Below are 6,845 nucleotides of genomic sequence, written 5' to 3' on the forward strand. Positions count from 1 at the left end.
GAGATCATTATCTTTGATAATATAAGGTTTATTCATCCGCGCGCGAGGAATACTCTTACGTTCCGCCTCTATCGAAAAGTGTATAGCAAGGCAGGTAGTTTAACGGTGGCCTGAACGTCACGATTAGCAACGGACATGTTTACATTGTCGACATGGGTAGGCGTAACATGGGAACAGATCGGCATAATATGGCTAAGAGCGAGCAACCACGGTGGTTGGGCCGTGCCATTGAGATGATATTGGCCAGTATGTGATGATTATTGACATTCTCTTTGAAACGGGGCCCTGACAAATAGTCACCTAGCTTCCTTTAGTTACTCAGGTTTGCTATGAATGCTTTTCGTTCTAGCATTTTATATACATCTCCTTAATATTTCTTCGCTTCTTTAAAATCTTTATATCTACCTTGTACCCCTAACTATGCCTGTAACAGATCCGGTCATATCAATCTCTTCCCTGCTTTTTTCCACCAGTACTGTAAACGTTTCTTCATTATCTCGACTGCTGACTGGTTGATGCTTCCCTCCACTTTAAATCCCAGCGCTTCTAGAAGGTGTACGTTAACTACGGGTCTCGCTGGTTGAATACTTTCGCATTCCATTAGCATGTGCGGAGGAGACACATGCCTCATCTTGGCGCAAATAATTGTTTCTGTGTGTTCTTGTTCTTTGGCAACCAGCTCGAGCCAAGAATAGCAAGGCACTTTCTTTCGTTCTTAATTTTTTTCCAAATCTCCATGGTCTTCCTTGTTTCCATTCTTTGCATCCAATTCGCTGTCTCTGTTTCTCTCACTTGCTTTTTGATGAATACTGGTTGTCTCTTTACACATGCAACTACCCCTACATGGTCACCAAGATTCTTTTTCTGAGAGTGGCTTGTTGGGCTACCTGGTACATGGTTATACAGGGAGAATGCCAGCAAACTGGGAAAAAGAAAGCCTGGAGGATGCTTAAGCTTGGCCTTTAAGAGTGGAACGTGACAATCATGCGCTAGCTCATTGCAGCCTGAGCCTGCATGTTACCTCATGTGATCACCCCAACTACGTTTCTGCTGTCCTCGACTATTCTTTCCTTCCCTTGGCATGCATTCTGCATCTATAATGATCCACTGGTTATCTATCTGCCCTACGCATTACATGGCCTGCCCAGTTCCACTTCTTACAGCGCAGCTGTCTATCTATGGCTAGGATCCCGGGATTTCGTCGTGGCGTAACGTCGACAGAAACCAACGGTTGGCCGATCCCGGCGGCCGTGAAGGGCAGAGCAATGGCTCATATCCCCGTGAAGCAGAGGCTACAAGCACTGACTCATTTCATGCAAAAGGGAGTTTGTGTGTCAGTTTCCGCGAAACAGAGTTAAGATTTCTCGTATATTCAAATCACAATCCGCCGCTATTAGGTCTATAGGTTGTATGTTAGTCATACTTTACAAATGTTCTGGCGCATTTTGCTTTGAGAAATTCAGTTACCTCAGTAACGCCTATGCACCACGCGGAGGGCATGCGTGGTTGTAGTTGGCTATGATTTTTTCTGACGGACGCTGGCACCAGATTTTCTGCGACACGTTGCCCGTAAAGAATATCGAGAGGCATGCATAGACAAAGCGACCGGAAGGTGTCTGGTGGAGCGGAAGGGGGTAGGTAGAACAGCTACCTTCCTGTCGCTCTGTCTTTGTCTGCCTCTAGATATTTTTCCCTTTCCATGTTTGCTCGCATTCTCCTAGTATAACCATTTTTTTCATCTTTCTCCATTCTGTGTCCACGCTATTGAAGGTGCAGATACTTGTGTACTTCAGCCGCGCATATTTTTTTTTCATCCATGTTCCAAATACTTCTTCAAAACTAATTTTGCTCTGTGTACCCAGCTACGCGAAATCATCTTGGATTTATCGAAGGCCGACCATTAAATTAGTAGGTCTACCAAGCGACTACAGACGCAGTAGCACATTATTCATTTCACCCCATTGCGGAATTGTCGGCAACGACAGCGCAGATGCAGCAGCACGCTCGGCTCATCACAAACATCAGCTGGTTCCTATACCACTTACAAGAACGGGTGCTGCGCGGCAACTTCAATCAATTGCTCGCCACATCACACTTCGGCGATGGAATTCACCGGGTTTCACCAACTCACGGTTGCACTCTCTTGACCCTAACTTGCGACTTCGCCTACCACCCGTCGTGAAACAACTTTACTGTGTCGCATGTGGTTGGGTGTCGCATTCACCAACGCCTACTCGTTCCTAATAGGGATGACCAACAGTGCGGCTTGTTTTTGGGTCCCTCGGAAGAGTGAAAACAACCTAAATGAAAATGAGGGTAGCCCGCACCACAAACGTATCGCAGGCTTAAACCAATCAAACAAAAACGAATAAGGGTAGAACCCAAAAAGTAATTTAAGGAAAAGCCAATTGGAAAAAAAAAATTAAAGAATGCCGAGGGTGAGCCGACCCAAAAGCAGAAAAGAAATTCGGCCAGATCCTGTCACAAGGTGGAAGCTAGGTGTCTGCCATGGCATGGCATGTCGCGTCTCAGCTGTTTATTTGAAACACACACGTAGTTCACAGACATACATACATAGAGTAAGAAAAGGGGAAAAAGAAATATAGAACTAGATAGAGAAAGGAATGACATAGATCGAACAGCAAGGGAAAGAAGAAGAAAGAAAGAAAGAAAAAGGAAAGAATAAGGAAAGAAAAGAAAAGAAAAAAAATTAGAGCAAACACCAGCAGCAATGGTCCAGACAGCACAGTTGGCGTGCATGAAGAAGGCGTCCATGAGGCATCAGCAGTACCGCCAGTCCGGGCGCGTGACATCGAGCAGGACCCAATGACACCAATGACGGACGGCCTGGAAGGCTAGTTCAGGGATGACTTTTAGGCTCAAAGAAGGAGTCATGAACAAAAAAAAAGGTGAGAGAGAGTGATGATGATGATATGGACCAGACATTCCGTCCCAACTGTCCCCGGAGGCAAGCTCCACCTTTGTTGGCATAACAAAGGACAGCAGGAAACGAAAGCTGAAAGTGAGTAAAAAAAAAAGGAAAGAAAAAAAAAGGGGAGGGGGGCACGCGCTTGAACATGGTTAAATTACGCAGTTGCCGGGAATGTGAATGAGGCTATGAGGTGGTACAATTGAATGAGTAGTGCTGTCTTCCGCCTAATAATGAGCAAAGCATTATAATGATTAGTTGTTATTCGCGTTTGAGAGTTGTCCTTTAACAAGCGGGCGAGATGATGGGTAAGAGGACATTCATTAAAAAAGTGTTGCACGTCGGGCATGGCAACCCACACGCACAATTGCTATGAGGGGAGAGGTTGAAGCGGAAATAGTAAAAAGGCATCCTGCCATGTGCGGTAATGAAGTGTGCAAGTGGTTTTGGAGGTGGGAAAAAGGCCGGTATATTGTTTATGTTGGGAATCCACCGAAAAAGTTCCGTGTCCGTGTTGTCACGCGTCCACGCCACGTTCCACTGCGCGTAGGAGGAAGTGCGCATTTGAGATTTGATGGTGGTCGGAGAGGCGAGGACGAACCGGGACAGACCCCGCGAAGCGGCAGAATTCGCAAAGAGGTCGGCCAATTCGTTTCCTTCAACTCCACAATGCGCGGGGACGTGAAAGAGAGCGACGGGACGGAGCGCACCAATTGATCACAGGTGTTGTTTGATGTGAAAGACATGCGGATTAGTGGTAGTGAGGGATAATAAGGCGGTCAATAGCGATAAACAGTCAGAGTATATATGAACCGGAGTATTGTTTGACAGAGAGCGGATGTATGCGAGAGCTTCCAGAAGTGCAATCATTTCCGTTAAATAAGAACTTGTGGCGCCAATGATTTTGTATCTGCCAATTTTGGTAAGCCGGCCGTGAGCGTTAAAAAGGAGAAAAGCCGAACCAGAGGAACGTGGCGTGAACGATCCATCCGTGTAAAGATGGTAGACTGGGAGGGATGTGACAGTGGGCACCTCATCAATGTGGAGGCGACGAAAAAGGAAGCGGTGCTTCCGGCTGGGGTGAATGTCCCAGGGATTAAGAGGGAATTGGATTTGCTGCGGGTAGTAGGTGGTAGGGCCATAGGAAGTAATGGCTTTGAGTGTAAAAAGTGAGAATTGAGCATTTAAACGAGCTAATTCTATTGGAAGTGGTAAAGTATTTGCCAGGACCTGTAGTGATGACGTTCTAGTTGTGCGGAATGCGCCGGTGAGTGTTAATAGCAGGGTACGCTGAATAGATAGAAGTTTTGTCTTAAACTGTGAAGTAGGAAATGGCGGCCAGCAAACGGGAGATGCATATGTAAGAGACGGAAGCAGAACCTGATTATAGAGAAGGCGGAGAGCAGATGGCGACATCGAGTAGTGCATGCGGAGAAAGAGGAGGAGACGGGAGGAAAGAAGATCAGATTTATTCCGAAGATAATTCAAATGATCATTAAAAGTGAGGTGCGTGTCGAAAACCACTCCGAGAATTTTTATGGAAGTCCGAGACTTCAGTGGTTGTCCGTTCACGCGAACAATGGGTTGGCGGATGCGACCAAATGAAGATGAATGACTATGTGAGAAGTAGAGGAAGTGAGACTTCTCGGCACTGATGACCACTTTGGCGCGGTGCGCCCACGCGGAGATCAGTCCGAGCGCGATGGAAGATTTCGCTTCCAACTCTAAGCGGTTGGGTGCCGAAACCACCACAACCGTGTCATCAGCATATGCCTGTGCAAACACGTCAGCAGGGAAGGGGAGGTCTAATAAGCCATAAATAATGATATTCCACAACAGTGGACTTATGGGTGACCCCTGGGGGCTGCCCAATGTTGGAGCGGCGGACACTTCACCTGCTCGTGAACGGAAGATCACTATGTGGTCTGTAAGGAAGGATTTGAGCAGGTGATAGAGATTAGCCGGGCAGTTATGGGACCGCAAGAAGTGTAACACCGCAGGGTGCCAGACGCTGTCAAAGGCGCCGCTGAAGTCGAGAGCAATCAAAAGGGCGTGCAATTTTTTAGCTTTGAAGGCCGCTAGGGTGCTCCTAAGGTGGTGCAAGGCGATGGGCGCACTCTTCCCATGCGTAAAGCCAAATTGATTTTTGTGAAGAAGGTTGTGGGAGTGGAGGAAAAAATATAGGCGAGAATTGAATAACCGTTCCAAAATTTTACCAAAAAGCGAATTCATAACGATAGGTCGGTAGGAGAGAGAGAGAAACAACTTTAAGGTCGGTAGGAGGAAGGAGAGTCAGGAGGGCGGTTTGGTTTCGCGATGTAAATAATTCGACCTTTACGCCAATAGGAGGGGAAATGTGATAACTGGAAACACTGGTTGAAGAGTTAGAGAAAAAAGGACGGGTGATAGCGAAAGAGTGTTTTGAGCATGGGAAGAGTGAGCCCATCAAGACCAGGTGCGGCGTTTAAATTCCCTAAGTGCAGCGCATGTTCAACCTCACCAATCGTGAAAGGAAGGTCCCGAAATGGTGTCGAATAAGGCGTATTTACCAAACTGCGCACGCGATCATGATGGGCGTCGTCCGTCGAGGTAGAGTCAGCAGAAATTTGTGCAGAAAGCAATAAACGGGCGGAGTCCAGTACACTGGACGTATACTGTCCGTTGGGTAAGGGGAGTGAGGGAAGCTGACTGTTGTTAGGAGTTTTGCCGAAAGAGATACGAAAGGGGAGGCCGAATAGGTTACGTTTAGAAAGTTCAGAACAGAGAGATTTCGAAGCAGATGTCTTGGCCCGATCAATGTTCATTTTGTAGTTGCCATGAGCGGCATAGTAACTGTCTTTAAATGTTTGTCGGAGTGAAGGGTCTGTGGTTCGCTGATAGCGCCGGCGGAGGGCACGGACACGTTTGCGTTCGACAGTGAGCTCTGGGGTCCACCACGAATTAGCCGACTGTTGGCGCGGTCGTACCCAACGAGAATGCGCACGACAGAGGCGGTCGAACATGGCGTAAAACTTGGCTAAAACCAAGTCGACCGCGTCTGGCGACCGCAAAGTCGCTCCCTGCACCATGGTAAACCAGGGCAAATTGACGAGAGTTTGTAGGAGCGCCGAAGTACCTGACTTGGTCAAACGTTTAGTTTTAGGTTTGAGTTGGCCGAAGAAGGAAAATAGAATGAATTTGTGGTCGGAGAGTGTTTCAACGTCCGCCACCACCCAGCTATAGCCGCAAGAGGCCAGAGGCACGGAAGCGAACGAAACAGCTATCCAGCTTTCCGCGAGGTGAGACTGAAAGGTGAGTGGCGAGCGGGGGTCATTTAAAACGATGAGATTGTTTGCCGCAGTGAATTGCGCGAGCTGCGCGCCTCGGGTATCGCCATCCGCAGGACCCCAGAGGTGGTGTTTTGCGTTAAAGTCACCTGCCATAATAACAAAAGGCATGGTGATCCTGGACAGGTGGAGTTGCAGCTCGTCGAATAGCGGTTCGAGAGGTTCGTGCGGAGGGGCATAAACAGCAACCACCGTAAACGAAACTAAAGGGGCGGCACAGGTGACGACAACATACAGGGAGTGAGCGTGTACTAAAAACACGTCGTAGGTATTTTTGGTTGCCAACAGAGCCAGGCGGGGATTAACCGGAGAAGCGTACGTAATATGCGTATGAGGCAGGTGGGGGAGGGAGTTACCGCGTGTAAAAGGTTCGGAAATAATGATGAAATCAATTTGATATTGTGTAATAAAATCTGACAGAAGCAGGGTGGGTTGTCTGGAATGAGCTAGGTTCGCCTGTAGAAATTTAATAGGGGTGTTGGTATCCATAGTTGTTATCCGAGAACCTGAACGTGCTAGCAAACCCGAGGCGCCACAAGCATGCGCTCCCACCATAATAAGCGAAACCCGTTGGTAACCCCCGGCTACGG

The sequence above is a fragment of the Dermacentor silvarum genome, chromosome 4 (assembly GCF_013339745.2).
Source record: "Dermacentor silvarum isolate Dsil-2018 chromosome 4, BIME_Dsil_1.4, whole genome shotgun sequence".
NCBI classification, from domain to species: domain Eukaryota; kingdom Metazoa; phylum Arthropoda; class Arachnida; order Ixodida; family Ixodidae; genus Dermacentor; species Dermacentor silvarum.